This window comes from Triticum urartu, chromosome 7, assembly GCF_003073215.2.
Source record: "Triticum urartu cultivar G1812 chromosome 7, Tu2.1, whole genome shotgun sequence".
In the NCBI taxonomy this organism is placed as follows: Eukaryota; Viridiplantae; Streptophyta; class Magnoliopsida; order Poales; family Poaceae; genus Triticum; species Triticum urartu.
Genome location: NC_053028.1, coordinates 627,868,763 through 627,886,021, shown reverse-complemented (window position 1 = coordinate 627,886,021; position 17,259 = coordinate 627,868,763).

Genomic DNA, 17,259 nt, shown 5'->3' with positions numbered 1-17,259 from the left:
GTGATTCCTATTACAAGAACATGATCAATCTCATACATCACATATATCATTCATCATTCATCACAACCTTTGGCCATATCACATCACAAAATACTTGCTGCACAAACAAGTTAGACGTCCTCTAATTGTTGTTGCAAGTTTTTACGTGGCTGCTATAGGTTTCTAGCAAGAACGATTCTTACCTACGCCAAAACCACAACGTGAATTGCCAATTTCTATTTACCCTTCATAAGGACCCTGTTCATCGAATCCGATCCGACTAAAGTGGGAGAGACAGACACCCACCAGCCACCTTATGCAACTAGTGCATGTCAGTCGGTGGAACTGGTCTCACGTAAGCGTACGTGTAAGGTTGGTCCGGGCCGCTTCATCCCACGATGCCGCCGAATCAAGATAAGACTAGTAACGGCAAGCAAATTGACAATATCGACGCCCACAACTACTTTGTGTTCTACTCGTGCATAGTAACTACGCATAGACCTAGCTCATGATGCCACTGTTGGGGAAAGTAGCAGAATTTTAAAATTTTCTACGCATCACCAAGATCAATCTATGGAGTCATCTAGCAACGAGGGAGAGAGGAGTGCATCTACATACCCTTGTAGATCACGAGCGGAAGCGTTCAAGAGAACGGGGTTGATGGAGTCGTACTCAACGTGATTCAAATCACCGATGACCTAGTGTCGAACGGACGGCACCTCCGCGTTCAACACACGTACGGTTGGGAGACGTCTCCTCCTTCTTGATCCAGCAAGGGGGAAGGAGAGGTTGATGAAGATCCAGCAGCACGACGGTGTGGTGGTGGAAGCAACGGTGATCTCGGCAGGGCTTCGCCAAGCGCTGGGAGATGGAGGAGTGTCACGGGAGGGAGAGGGAGAGGCCAGGGGCTTCGGTGCGCAGCCCTCCCTCCCCCCCACTATATATAGGGTGCCTAGGGGGGGCGCCGGCCCTAGGAGATCCAATCTCCTAGGGAGGCGGCGGCCAAGGGGGTGCCTTGCCCCCCAAGGCAAGGGTGGCGCCCCCACCCCTAGGGTTTCTAACCCTAGGCGCAGGGGAAGGCCCAAGGGGGGCGCACCAGCCCACTAGGGGCTGGTTCCCCTCCCACTTCAGCCCATGGGGCCCTCCGGGATAGGTGGCCCCACCCGGTGGACCCCCGGGACCCTTCCGGTGGTCCCGGTACAATATCGGTGACCCCGAAACCTTCCCGAAGGCCGAAACTGGACTTCCTATATATAAATCTTTACCTCCAGACCATTCCGGAACTCCTCGTGACGTCCGGGATCTCATTCGGGACTCCGAACAACTTTCGGGTTACCGTGTGCTAATATCTCTACAACCCTAGCGTCATCGAACCTTATGTGTGTAGACCCTACGGGTTCGGGAGACATGCAGACATGACCGAGAAGCCTCTCCGGTCAATAACCAACAGCGGGATCTGGATACCCATGTTGGCTCCCACAAGCTCCACGATGATCTCATCGGATGAACCATGATGTCGAGGATTCAATCAATCCGTACACAATTCCCTTTGTCAATCGGTACGTTACTTGCCCGAGACTCGATCGTCGGTATCCCAATACCTTGTTCAGTCTCGTTACCGGCAAGTCACTTTACTCGTACCGTAATGCATGATCCCATGATCAATCACTTGATCACTTTGAGCTCATTATGATGATGCATTACCGAGTGGGACCAGAGATACCTCTCCGTCATACGGAGTGACAAATCCCAGTCTCGATTCGTGCCAACCCAACAGACACAGGATTCAATCAATCCGTACACAATTCCCTTTGTCAATCGGTACGTTACTTGCCCGAGACTCGATCGTCGGTATCCCAATACCTTGTTCAGTCTCGTTACCGGCAAGTCACTTTACTCGTACCGTAATGCATGATCCCATGATCAATCACTTGATCACTTTGAGCTCATTATGATGATGCATTACCGAGTGGGACCAGAGATACCTCTCCGTCATACGGAGTGACAAATCCCAGTCTCGATTCGTGCCAACCCAACAGACACTTTCGGAGATACCTGTAATGTACCTTTATAGTCACCCAGTTATGTTGTGACATTTGGCACTCCTACAGTATCCGGGAGTTGCACAATCTCATGGTCTAAGGAAATGATACTTGACATTCAGAAAAGCTACAGCAAACGAACTACACGATCTTTGAGCTAAGCTTAGGATTGGGTCTTGTCCATCACATCATTCTCCTAATGATGTGATCCCGTTATCAATGACATCTAATGTCCATAGTCAGGAAACCATGACTATCCTTTGATCAACGAGCTAGTCAACTAGAGGCTCACTAGGACGTGTTGTGGTCTATGTATTCACACATGTATTACGATTTCCGGATAACACAATTATAGCATGAACAATAGACAATTATCATGAACAAAGAAATATAATAATAACCATTTTATTATTGCCTCTAGGCATATTTCCAACAATTATTACGTGGGCTGAAGGTGTTATTTCATTGGCAGAGCCTCCGAATGTGTCAGAATGTTCGGTGTCGGGCAGTGCGGTTGGGTCCGGGCTGTTATTGTTCGGCTCCCCTTCCCATACTACGGATGGCTTGAACAGCCTTTCCAGGAAGATGTTGGGGGGGGGGGACTACATCGCGTTTTGCGCCAATGCGTGCCAGGACATCTGCCGCCTGATTATTTTCCCGGGCTATATGGTGAAATTCAAGCCCCTCGAACCGAGCTGACATTTTTAGGATGGCGTTGCAGAAAGCTGACATTTTTGGATCCTTGGCATCAAAGTCTCCATTTATTTGGGATATTGCGAGGTTCGAGTCCCTGCGCACCTCTAGGCGTTGAATGCCCATGGATACTGCCATCCGGAGACCATGTAAAAGGGCCTCATATTCAGCTGCATTGTTGGAGTCCGTGTACATAATCTGGAGTACGTATTGAACTGTGTCTCCTGTGGGGGACGTCAAAACGACGCCAGCCCCCAGTCCGGCCAACATCTTGGAGCCGTCGAAATGCATGATCCAATTTGGATATGTGCCGTACTCTTTAGGGAGTTCGGCCTCCGTCCATTCTGCGACGAAGTCGGCCAAGACTTGCGACTTGATGGCTCGCCGTGGCTTATAAGTTATGTCGAACGGGAGGAGCTCAATGGCCCATTTTGCAATCCGGCCCGTTGCGTCACGGTTGTTTATAATATCGTTAAGTGGTACTTCCGAGGCTACTATTATTGAAAACTCTTGAAAGTAGTGTCGTAGCTTTCGGGATGCCATGAATACCGCGTACGCGATCTTTTGATAATGCGGGTACCGTGATTTGCAGGGAGTGAGGATAGTGGACACATAATAGACCGGCTTTTGAAGGGGGAATTTGTGTCCGTCCGCTTCTCGTTCGACGACGAGCACTGCGCTTACAACCTGATGTGTTGCTGCAATGTATAATAACATTGGTTCGCCAATGTTTGGCGCAGCCAGGACTGGGTTTGTTGCCAGTATGGCTTTTATTTCGTTGAGTCCGGCCGTGGCTGCATCCGCCCATTCAAAGTGTTCGGTGCGCCGAAGGATGCGGTAAAGGGGAAGGGCCTTTTCTCCCAAGCGGGAGATAAAGCGGCTTAGAGCCGCCACGCATCCGGTTAACTTTTGTATTTGTTTGAGATCCTTTGGGATATCCAGTTGCGACAGAGCTCGGATCTTGGCTGAATTTGCTTCAATTCCTCTACCGGATACAATGAAGCCCAAGAGCTTTCCGGCTGGAACACCGAAAACGCATTTTTCCGGGTTGAGCTTGATGTCGTATGTTCGGAGGTTATCGAATGTGAGCCTCAAGTCGTCTACTAGAGATTCGACATGTCTTGTTTTGACGACCACATCATCTACATATGCCTCCACTGTTTTGCCGATCTGGTTTGCCAGACATGTCTGAATCATGCGCTGATATGTTGCGCCGGCGTTTTTGAGCCCGAAGGGCATCGTGTTGAAGTAGAATGGGCCGTATGATGTGATAAATGCTGTTGCGTCTTGGTCTGATTCTGCCATCTTGATTTGATGGTAGCCGGAATATGCATCGAGGAAACACAACGAATCGTGTCCTGCGGTAGCGTCGATAATTTGATCGATGCGAGGGAGGGGGAAGGGGTCCTTTGGGCAAGCCTTGTTAAGGTCTTTAAAATCAACACACATGCGCCAGGATTTGTCCTTCTTTGGTACCATCACCAGGTTTGCTAGCCAGTCCGGAATGTTTTATATCTCTGATGAATCCGGCCTCCAATAGCTTTGCTAGCTCCTCTCCCATGGCCTGTCTCTTAGGTTCGGAAAAACGCCGAAGAGCCTGTTTGACAGGTTTGAATCCTGTTTGGATATTTAAGCTGTGCTCGGCCAGCCTGCGTGGGATTCCTGGCATGTCTGAAGGGTGCCAGGCGAAAATGTCCCAGTTCTCTCGTAGGAACTCTCGCAGTGCGGCGTCTACATCAGGGTTTAACTGTGCCCCGATGGAAGCTGTTTTATTGGGGTCCGTTGGATGGACTTGGAATTTGACTATTTCGTCCGCCGGTTTAAAGGAGGTGGACTTGGATCTTTTGTCGAGTACCACATCGTCCCTATTCACCATAGAGCGCAGCGCAGTCAGTTCCTCACCGCTAGGGCTTCGGATAGTTCCTCGAGGGCCAGTGCGGCTGTCTTGTTTTCGGCACGGAGTGCTATGTTCGGATCACTAGCGAGAGTGATGATCCCGTTAGGCCCGGGCATCTTGAGCTTCATGTACCCGTAATGGGGTATTGCTTGGAAGATTGTAAACGCTTCCCGCCCTAGCAGAGCGTGATAACCGCTGCTGAACGGAGCCACATGGAACGTGATCTCTTCGGACATGTAATTATCCGGTGTGCCGAACACCACATCTAGTGTGATTTTTCCTGTACAGCGCGCTTCCCGACTGGGGATTATTCCTCTAAAGGTTGTGCTGCTTCGCTCAATGCGGTTCCAGTCTATTTCCATTTTTGAAGGGTTTCCTCATAAATGAGGTTCAATCCGCTGCCGCCATCCATGAGTACCTTGGTAAGACGAAAGCCGTCCACTATTGGACTGAGGACCAATGCGGCTGGTGCTCGGGCTGTTCGGAATTTAGGTTCATCACTGGCGTTAAAGGTAATAGCCGTGTCACTCCATGGGTTTATTGTTGCTACTTGGTAGACTTCGGCAAGGCTGCGGAGTGTCCGTTTTCGCATATTATTTGATGCGGAAGTCTCGAAGACTGTTAATACCATATTGGTGTCTCTAGGGTGGCTTTCTGTGGCCTCCGGAATTAGGAGATTTTCGCCAATTTTGGCCACCTGCCGGAGTATCCAACATGCTCTAAGGCTGTGAGTTGGTGTGGCATCCTCTGTACTGTGAATTTTACAGGGTCCAATAAGCCATCCTTCCAGTACGGTTCCATGCCCTGTAGAGGGGTTTTGCTTTTTAGTGTTTGACTCGGGTGTCTGGCGATGATGCACCCTTTTATTTCGGACTGGGTTTGTATTTAGGGCCGGATTGTCCCAAAATTTTATTTCGGTTTTCCAGGCGCTTTCCATCGCACAGTACTTTCGTACATGGACGCCAAGTCAGCGAAGCGTGTAATATCACGGCACTTATGGCGTTGAGGATTCCCTTGTCCGTGCAATTATTGCAAAAGATTGAGATTGCGTCTTCCTCGCGGCAGTCCTTTATCCTGTTCTAAACCAGGAGGAATCTGGCCCAGTAATGATGTACTGTTTCTTCGGGCTCTTGCCTAATTTGGGATAGATCGCTTATGTGGGTGGGTGGGTGGAGTTAAATCCGAAGCCTCACCCATCTGAGGCTCAGAGGCCGAGGAATTTCTGAACTCGAAAATTTGGATCCCTGGGTGTTGTCCAATGAATCCAGTCCGTCGCCTGACTCTAAGTTCAGGTCTTGAGTGATATCCTCCCCTCCGCGGGTATCCGGCTTGGAGGGATCGGGAATCCGGACGTAGCTAGTCCTTAAGATAGATGAAGGGTCGCCGCACTGTCCCTCTACCACGGCAACGTGATGGGTGACTTGGGGAGAGTTAATCTCTCTCAGATCGGGTTTAGGCCCAATCTGGTCGTAATCCGTAGCGACTCCCAGGGCGGCGATGCGATCCAAGAGCTCGTTTATGGAGGAGAGCTCCATTGGATCTAACTGCTCGGCGAGTTCCGAGCTGACATGAAGATTGTTTTCGATGGCTCGAGAGGTCATCGTCGGCGCAGAAGCCGAACAGGCGGTCATAAGGAAACCACCTAGCCGGAGGGTTTGGCCGAGAGCCAAAGCTCCCTTAGCAACGGTGCCGTCTTTAAAGACAGGGCGAGGCATCCTTCCTGATGGCGACGACACAGAGGAACTCTCAATGAAAGCACCAATGTCGGTGTCAAAACCGGCGGATCTTGGGTAGGGGGTCCCGAACTGTGCGTCTAGGCCGGATGGTAACAGGAGGCAAGGGACATGATGTTTTACCCAGGTTCGGGCCCTCTTGATGGAGGTAAAACCCTACGTCCTGCTTGATTAATATTGATGATATGGGTAGTACAAGAGTAGATCTACCACGAGATCAGAGAGGCTAAACCCTAGAAGCTAGCCTATGGTATGATTGTTCTTCTGTATGTCGTCCTACGGACTAAAACCCTCCGGTTTATATAGACATCGGAGAGGGTTAGGGTTACATAAAGTCGGTTACAATGGTAGGAGATCTACATATCCGTATCGCCAAGCTTGCCTTCCACGCCAAGGAAAGTCCCTTCCGGACACGGGACGAAGTCTTCAATCTTGTATCTTCATAGTCCAGGAGTCCGGCTGAAGGTATAGTCCGGCTATCCAAACACCCCCTAATCCAGGATTCCCTCACCGATCCTGCAGGGCCAGCCAGATGAAGGCTTTGATGCGAAGGGGGGCCCATGTCTTCCAGGTAAGCTTCCAAGATGCGTCAGAGATAGAGCCATGGAAGAGCGCAAGATAGCAGGACTTGGCCGAGTAGACGCCGGACTCCGTCCATCTCCAGCGCAACACATCATGTCCGGCCGTGAGGGTTGTGGTCTGTAAAGCGCGCCAGAGGTCAATGTACTGGACAAGGGCAGCGGGGCCGAGCGCGCCGACGATGTCTCGCACCCACGCACGCCTGGGAAGGCCCTCAGCCACTGTCCGGACGAGAGAAAACTAGGGGCGCAAGCTCAGAGATGGACTTGCCCTCGATCCAGGGATCCATCCAAAACTTGCATGTACGCCCATCTCACACCTCCCAGGTGGTGGAGCTCTGAAAATCTGCGCGGCTGCCGGGTCGTGAGGGAGGTGAAGCTGACTCCAGGGACACGAAACATCGGTGCGCTGGAGCCATAGCCATCTGGCGCGCAGGGCTAAACCAGCGCTCTACAGGTCATGGATTCCCATGCCGCCGAGGGGGGTGGGGCGGCACACTCGGTCCCAACTAACGCTACACTGTCCACCTCGCACATCCTTGCGGCCAACCCACAGGAAGCCTCGGATGATCCGATTAACCCGAGCGAGGATAGTCTTGTTGACGGTGATGGCGACAAGGATGTGGATGGGCATGGCGCAGAGGACGTGCCTGCAGAGCGCGAGGCGATGTCCGAGGGAGAGCATGGACCCAAGCCAAGTGGAGAGCTTCTTCTCAAGCTTGTCGACGAGCGGCATGAGGTCAGTCGTGGAGGGCTTGCGGATGGAGAGCGAGAGGCCAAGGTACTTCACCGGGAAGTGAGCAATCGGGCATGCCATCTCAGCCACGATCATAGCAACATGCTCCTCGGTGTATCGGATGGGCGATGCCGAGCACTTGGCGAAGTTTGTGCGGAGCCCAGAAACTTTGCCGAAGATTTCGAGCAGACAGCAAATGGTGCGGAAGTCATGGGTGTCGGGGTGGCAGAAGATGACAACGTCGTCTGCATAGAGGGAGACACTCGAAGCCAGGTGCCTCGTGGTCAGTCGCTGGAGGAGGCCTCGCTCGACGGCTCGCTGGAGAAGCGAGTTGAGCACGTGTTGGAAATATGCCCTAGAGGCAATAATAAATTGGTTATTATTATATTTCCTTGTTCATGATAATCGTTTATTATCCATGCTAGAATTGTATTGATAGGAAACTCAGATACATGTGTGGATACATAGACAACACCATGTCCCTAGTAAGCCTCTAGTTGACTAGCTCGTTGATCAATAGATGGTTACGGTTTCCTGACCATGGACATTGGATGTCGTTGATAACGGGATCACATTATTAGGAGAATGATGTGATGGACAAGACCCAATCCTAAGCCTAGCACAAGATCGTGTAGTTCGTTTGCTAAAGCTTTTCTAATGTCAAGTATCATTTCCTTAGACCATGAGATTGTGCAACTCCCGGATACCGTAGGAGTGCTTTGGGTGTGCCAAACATCACAACGTAACTGGGTGGCTATAAAGGTACACTACAGGTATCTCCGGAAGTGTCTGTTGGGTTGGCACGAATCGAGACTGGGATTTGTCACTCCGTGTAAACGGAGAGGTATCTCTGGGCCCACTCGGTAGGACATCATCATAATGTGCACAATGTGATCAAGGAGTTGATCACGGGATGATGTGTTACAGAACGAGTAAAGAGACTTGCCGGTAACGAGATTGAACAAGGTATCGGGATACCGACGACCGAATCTCGGGAAAGTATCGTACCGATAGACAAAGGGAATTGAATACGGGATTGATTAAGTCCTTGACATCGTGGTTCATCCGATGAGATCATCGTGGAACATGTGGGATCCAACATGGGTATCCAGATCCCGCTGTTGGTTATTGACCGGAGAGTTGTCTCGGTCATGTCTGCATGGTTCCCGAACCCGTAGGGTCTACACACTTAAGGTTCGATGATGCTAGGGTTATAGGGAATAGATATATGTGGTTACCGAATGTTGTTCGGAGTCCCGGATGAGATCCCGGACATCACGAGGAGTTCCAGAATGGTCCGGAGGTAAAGATTTATATATGGGAAGTCCTGTTTTGGTCGCCGGAAAAGTTTCGGGTTTTATCGATAATGTACCGGGACCACCGGGAGGGTCCCGGTGGTCCACCAAGTGGAGCCACAAGCCCCGGAGGGCTGCATGGGCCAAGTGTGGGAGGGGACCAGCCCCTGGTGGGCTGGTGCGCCCCCCCACCAAGGCCCAAGGCGCAAGGGAGAGTGGAAGGGGGCAAACCCTAGGCTCAGATGGGCCTAAGGCCCACCTAGTGGTGCGCCCCCCTCTCTCCCCCCTTGGCCGCCCCCCTAGATGGGATCTAGGGCTGGCCGCCACCCCTAGGGGTGGAAACCTAGGTGGGGGCGCAGCCCCTCCCCTCCCCCTATATATACTTGAGGTTTTGGGCTGCCATAGAGGTGATTCAATCTCCTTCTTGGCGCAGCCCTACCCCTCTCCCTCCTCGTCTCTTGCGGTGCTTGGCGAAGCCCTTCTGGAGTACCACGCTCCTCCACCACCACCACGCCGACGTGCTGCTGCTGGATGGAGTCTTCCCCAACCTCTCCTTCTCCCCTTGCTGGATCAAGGCGTAGGAGACGTCACCGGGCTGTACGTGTGTTGAACACGGAGGTGCCGTTCGTTCGGCACTAGGATCATCAGTGATTTGGATCACGACGAGTACGACTCCATCAACCCCGTTCACTTGAACGCTTCCGCTTAGCGATCTACAAGGGTATGTAGATGCACTCTCCTTCCCCTCGTTGCTAGATTACTCCATAGATTGATCTTGGTGATGCGTAGAAAATTTTGAATTTCTGCTACGTTTCCCAACAGCACGTCGATGACAATGACAAAGAGCATCGAAGAGACATGGTCCCCTTGCCGCAGCCCGCAAGCGTGAAGGATCGGCGGCCCAGGGACACCATTGACGTGCAAACGCGTGGACGCGGTTGAGAGAAGTATAGAGATCCACTCGCACCAGCCGTTTCCAAAGCCGAGGTGCCGAACCGTGTCGAGCAAAAAAGGCCAAGCCACCGAGTCGAATGCTCTCGCGATGTCGAGCTTGAGAAGCATCCGCGGCATCTTGAGATTGTGTCGGAGTCTAGCCGTTTGTTGAACGAGGAGGAAATTTTCGTGGATGCTCTGGCCAGCAATAAACGCGCTTTGGTTCGTGGAAACCAACTTGCCCAAATGCGGTGCTAGCCGGAGAGAGAGCGCCTTCGCGAACAGCTTCACGATGAGATGAATGAGACTGATAGGGCAATAGTCGAAGAGGGATGCCGCATCCTGCTTCTTAGGGATAAGGGTGAGGAGTGCCTCATTGAGCCGCTGGAAACCACGTCTGTTGAGTGCATAGTGCTTGTCGAAGACGGCGCAGAAGTCATGCTTGATCACGTCCCAAGCACTCCGGAGAAACTCGGCGGTAAATCCGTCGGGGCCTGGCGCCTTCCCAAGTGGCAGGCTCTTGACAGCAGCCCATATTTTTGAAGGAAATATGCCCTAGAGGCAATAATAAAGTTATTATTTATTTCCTTATATCATGATAAATGTTTATTATTCATGCTAGAATTGTATTAACCGGAAACATAATACATGTGTGAATACATATACAAACAGAGTGTCACTAGTATGCCTCTACTTGACTAGCTCGTTGATCAAAGATGGTTATGTTTCCTAACCATAGACATGAGTTGTCATTTGATTAACGTGATCACATCATTAGGAGAATGATGTGATTGACTTGACCCATTCCGTTAGCATAGCACTTGATCATTTAGTTTGTTGCTATTGCTTTCTTCATGACTTATACATGTTCCTATGACTATGAGATTATGCAACTCCCGTTTACCGGAGGAACACTTTGTGTGCTACCAAAAGTCACAACGTAACCGGGTGATTATGAAGGTGCTCTACAGGTGTCTCCGAAGGTACTTGTTAGGTTGGCGGATTTCGAGATTATGATTTGTCACTCCGATTGTCGGAGAGGTATCTCTGGGCCCTCTCGGTAATGCACATCACTTAAGCCTTGCAAGCATTGCAACTAATGAGTTAGTTGCAGGATCATGTATTACGGAACGAGTAAAGAGACTTGCCGGTAACGAGATTGAACTAGGTATTGAGATACCGATGACAAAGGGAACAATGTATGTTGTTATGCGGTCTGACCGATAAAGATCTTCGTAGAATATGTGGGAGCCAATATGAGCATCCAGGTTCCGCTATTGGTTATTGACCGGAGACGTGTCTCGGTCATGTCTACATTGTTCTCGAACCCGTAGGGTCCGCACGCTTAAGGTTTCGATGACAGTTATATTATGAGTTTATGAGTTTTGATGTACCGAAGGAGTTCGGAGTCCCGAATGAGATCGGGGACATGACGAGGAGTCTCTAAATGGTCGAGACGTGAAGATCGATATATTGGACGACTATATTCGGACATCGGAAAGGTTCCGAGTGATTCGGGTATTTTTCGGAGTACCGAAGAGTTACGGGAATTCGCCGGGGAGTATATGGGCCTTATTGGGCCATACGGGAATAGAGGAGAGAGGCCAAAAGGAAGGAGGCGCGCCCCCCCCTCTGCTCCGAATTGGACAAAGGGGTGCAGCCCACTTTTCCTTGTTCCTCTCCCCCTCTTTCCTTCTCTCCTACTCCAACAAGGGAAGGAGGAGTCCTACTCCCGGTGAGAGTAGGACTCCCCTTGGCACGCCCTCCTCCTAGGCCGGCCGCCTCCCTCCCTTGCTCCTTTATATACGGGGGCAGGGTGGCACCCCATAGACACAACAGTTGATCATTGATCTCTTAGCCGTGTGCGGTGCCCCCCTCCACCATAGTCCTCGATAATATTGTAGTGGTGCTTAGGCGAAGCCCTGCAATAGTAGAACATCAAGATCGTCACCACGCCGTCGTGCTGACGGAACTCTTCCCCGACATTCTGCTGGATCGGAGTCCGGGGATCGTCATCGAGCTGAACGTGTGCTAGAACTCGGAGGTGCCGTAGTTTCGGTGCTTGATCGGTCGGGCCGTGAAGACGTACGACTACATCAACTGCGTTGTGCTAACGCTTCCGCTTTCGGTCTACGAGGGTACGTGGACAACACTCTTCCCTCTCGTTGCTATGCATCACCATGATCTTGCGTGTGCGTAGGAATTTTTTTGAAATTACTACATTCCCCAACAATTTTGTCCTCAGAGAAAGGCGCGTCGAGGCCGGATAGGTCGAAAGGGCCAGCATGGATCACAGAAAGATCGATGGAGAAAGGGCGCGGCTCCGCCATTCCAAGAATTCCGGAGAAGTGCTAGTAGGCGGCCTCAGCGAGCAAGGCCGGGGCGGAGACGGAGATATCTCCCACCTGCAGCTCCAGAATACGGTTCTTCAGCTTGCGGTGTGCGGCATGCACACGGAAGAACTTCTGGCCTGCGTCGCCGTCCCGCAGCCAGGAGAGTCTGACACGCTGGCGCGAGATCGAGCGCTCGAGTGAAGCGAGGCCAAGATAGGCCCTTTGAGGCGTCGACGCAGCCAAGCCTCGGCCGGAGAGAGTGGTTGCAGGTCCTGAGCCGCATCAAAGCGCGTAATCAGCTCGCGAGCAATCAAGAGCTGCCGAGACACATCACCGATCTTCTTCGCGCTCCGGCTTTGGAGGCGCCGGGCGGTGGTCTTAAGCCGCGCCAGCAAACGGCGGAAAGGGTTCGACTCGTCGGTCCCGGTAGTCCACGCCTCAAGCACGACCTGCATGTAGCCGTCGGTGCGCAGCCAGAATCTCTCAAAATGGAACCTTTTGGTGCCAGGTGAGCGCGCGGTGCAGTCAAGGAGAAGGGGCACGTGATCAGACGCCGAGGAGGAGAGGCAGTGAAGCATGCAGTGCGGGTGAAGCGCCTCCCATGTCGAGTTGCAGAGGGCCTTGTCGATGCGCGTGAGGGTCGGAGTGCCGCGCTCACTCGACCAAGTGTACTGCCTCCCGTGCAGGTAGATATCACGCAGCTCCTTGTCGGCGAGGAAGCAGCGGAAGCGAGACATGACACGATGGTTGATTCAGGAGTTGTTCTTGTCCGCCGCCTCGGCGATCATGTTGAAATCACCCCCTAGGATCCAAGGGCCGGCGCGCAACGATCGGACCTCCCTCGGTAAGGTCGCCGAGGAAGGCAATCTTGTCATCATCTCCTTGCGGGCCGTAGACGCCGGTAAGCCACCAGTGATGCTCGCCATCGAGAGAGGAGGCTAGGGCGGTGATGTGGTGCTCGCCAAGATAGGGATCGGAGAGCTGCGATCATGTCCGGGCGCCATGCAGGCAGGATGCCCCCACGTGTCCCATCAGCAGGAAGAAGGAAGAACTCGGAAAAGGACGGGCCGAGCGTCTCAGCGACAAGCGAGGACGAAAGGGAAATCATCTTGGTTTCTTGAATACAAACGGTACATGGGGAAGCAGCGGTGATCATGCTGCGGATGGCGGTGCGCTTGGCCGGGGCATTTAGGCCACGCACGTTCCAAAATACAATTCGGAGGTTGTGCTCCATGGGGAATGTTTGGGTCCTAGGGTGGCCAAAGTAGCCACTAGGCCTCGACAGTGCGAGGCAGAGGGGAGAGCGAGCCGGCAGGCGAGTCGAGGAGCTCGGGGATGCGCCAGCCGAAGAGATCGGCGAACGCCTGCAGCACGTTGTGCGCAAGCGGTCTCTGAAAGAGGCGCTCGTACTTCGCCAGGGTTTCCGCAGAGATGGGGGCGTCGTCCGAGACGAGACCGAGGCGGCGCAGGAGCAGTTTCTTGGCCTTGAGCTCGGAGCTGAGCCCGCAGTCCACCTTGGCGATCCGACCACTCCTCCGAGGCGTGAAGTTGGATGGCAGCTCTTGAACCAAAATTTTTACTTGGAAGTAACCCAATGAAAAAGGAGGATGAAACAAAAAAAATAAAAAATATATAAAGTAAATAAAAGAGGTAGTGAAAACCAAAAAGAAACAAGGAAAACTGAAGAAAAAAACGGAAAGACAAAAGAAACCACTGATTCGAGGGAACATAAACAAAGAAAACTGTTGACAAAAAAAGGAAATAGGAAAATAAAAAGACCAAAACCGGTGGTAAAACGGGACTTTTCCCCCAAGTAGGCCGTGCCTTCTGCCACGAACTTGATAGTGGCACGATAGCCAGCAGCAAGGAGGCCTGAGTTCGATCCCTATCTGGGTACCATTTTTGGTGTATTTCATTTGTTTCAAGGGTGCGCTAATGGGCCATCCCATTACCGCGGCCGCTTCAGGCAAGAGCTTCTTCCGTCTCGCTTTAAGCGAGATATAGCTCTCTTGGTGCCCTAGCGCTATTTCTCGCTCATACCTAGACATAAGTCAGTTTCGCCTCTGGGCGTGACGGAGTGGGCCGGGCCAATACTATAGCGCCTCTGGTTTGAGTGTAATTTTTTCTTATTGGTTTACTTTCTCGTTTTTTCTCAACACATTTATAATTTTTTCATACACATTATACAATGTTTGTATGCATTAGGAAAAAATATTATACATGTTATATATTTTTAAAATATATGTTCACTTTTTTCATTCCAATTGTACATTTTTCGTATACATGTAAAATATTTTTGAAATACATGATTAATATTTCTTCAATTACATGATTTAGATTTTTTTTGAATTCTGGCTAAACATTTCTCAAATATACGTTGAAACATTTTCTTGAATGATACAAACCATTTTTAAAACTGTGCGGACATATTTTTACATTGTAACTAACATTTTTTGTAAAATGCACGAAATTTTTCTTAAATGTAACCTACATTTTATTGAATGGTATGAATTTTTTTTCTGAAGTACAGATCATTTCTTACATTATATAATTATTTTTTTGAAGTGCCACTTACACTTTTGAAAACGCGTGACATTTTTGAAATGCTAGAAACATTTTTTTTAATGTTGTCTACATTTTTTATAGTATGCTAACATTTTTTTACACTATGTTAATAGATTTTTGTATTTTCATCTATTCTAGCTAAAATAAGGCCTATTTTACAATATCACCCTTTTGTTCCAATAAGGAGTCACACTAAGCTGAAGCATGTTAATGTTTTACTGCCTTTTTGTGGTGAGGAAACATTGGTGTTATGGTCAGTAATTAATGTTAAAAAAGGTAAATAATGATACCGGTCATTATTTTTATTCCAAGCAGGGATTGCAGAGGGTGACCCTCTGTCGCCTATTCTCTTCAACATCGTTGTTGATATGTTAGTGATCATTGTTGTTGATATTTTGGTGATCCTTATTGCATGGGCCAAAGTGGATGGTTATGTTGTTGTCCTTTTGCCATGCTCTGTGGATGGTGGGTATCCAAACTACAATAGGGCCATTATATTTGTGGCACATGACGTGCAGAAGGAAATTAATATGAAGCTAACCACCTCTCCATTGGAACAGTTATCACGCCTTAAGATTAAATTCGCAAAGGTGAGTTGTTCTGCCTTGGTAAGGTCAAAGAAGTCGAGAACCAGTACCAACAATTGTTTGGTTGTGAGACTGGATCACAACTTCAATATATCGGTTTATCCATTTATCACTATAAACACTTGGATAAGGAATTGAAGGGTAGAGTGGATTGCTTCGAGAAAAATCTCAGCAGTTGGAAGGGCAAGTTACTTTCCTATAGGGGTCCTCTTGTCCTGCTCATTGTTGTACTTGCTAGCCTACCAAAATTTATGTTATTCTTCTTTGAGATACCCAAATGGGTACCTAAAAGATTGAATTATTACATATCCAAATTCTTTCTCAATGTGATGAACATAAAAAAAGTATGGACTAGATAAGTGGGATATAATTCGTAGGCCAAAATATCAAGGTGGTCTAGGGGTTGAGACCTTAAAATTAGAAAAAGTGCTTGTCGAGTAAATGGCTTTTCAGGTTACTAAATGAGGAAAAGGTGTGGCAAAGCCAATATGAATTCACGGTTCTAGAAAGGTTCTATGATTGTTAAAGACAATTTTTTTAAGAATAAAGATCTTTCTTGGTGGGTAATGGCCTAAGTATGAGATTGGGAAGATACTTAGGCAGGGATACACTGTTAAGTCTCTTATACCCAAACCTATACCATATCATCCAGTTCAAAGAGGTTTCTATTGCATCAGTTTTAGGTGAGGTTCCACTCACCACTCAATATCTGTTCAAGATTGCTTTTTTTGTTGTTGTAGAAACATCATTACAACGCCGACACAGAAGTCATCACAGGTGCTTCGCTATCGATGGAAACCTCACCTCCCGACAGAGTAAATTAATCTGCATTAATGAGACACCAAAATGTCAAACATGATGTTTGATTCCCTAGTGGGTTGGGGGTAGCACTGCCCTCCTAACCATCCAACCATTGATTGATTCTTGCATTCAAACGAGCTCTTATCGGGGGAAATATATTCTTGGTCACATCTGGTCGATAGGTTGATGGTGATTAATCTATCGCAGGACCCGATGTCTTGTCTAACTATGGTCATGGTTCTCGTATGAAATTAATTTGGAAATTGAAGTCGCACAATAAAAACATTATGTGGTGCTTGTACTGAGTAGCCTCTTAACGACAGAATACTTGCCAACACAGAAGGCAAGGAATAATTTTTTTAACAATTGTGAGTCAATCTATCACTTATTTCTATATTGCCTGTTTTGCCCCCTTCTATGGCGTATTGTATATGTAGCTTATAATTTGTCCCCTCCTACGAGTATAACGAATCTGTTTGGAGAAATGACTTAAATCCTTGTGAGGCTATGTGCCTTAGTTCGGACGATTTGTAATTGTAGAAATGATTGTATTTTTTACGTGATGAAAGTTCCATGTATTTGTTGGGGAACGTAGTAATTTAAAAAAAATTCCTACGCACACGCAAGATCATGGTGATGCATAACAACAAGAGGGGAGAGTCGTCCACCTACCCTCGTAGACCGTTAAGCGGAAGCGTTATGACAACGCGGTTGATGCAGTCGTACGTCTTCACGATCGACCGATGCTCAATACCGAACGTACGACACCTCCGCGTTCAGCACACGTTCAGCTCATTGACGTTCCACGAACTCACGATCCAGTAGAGCTCGAGGGAGAGTTTCGTCAGCACGACGGCATGGTGACGATGTTGACGAAGCTACCGTCGCAGGGCTTCGTCTAAGCACCGCTACAGTATGACCGAGGTGGATTATGGTGGAGGGGGGCACCGCACACGGCTGGGAGAGATCAATGATCAACTTGTGTGTTCGAGGGTGCCCCATGCCCCCGTATATAAAGGAGCAAGGGGGAGGCCGGCCGGCCCTGTAGGGCGCGCCAGGAGGAGGAGTCCTCCTCCTAGTAGGAGTA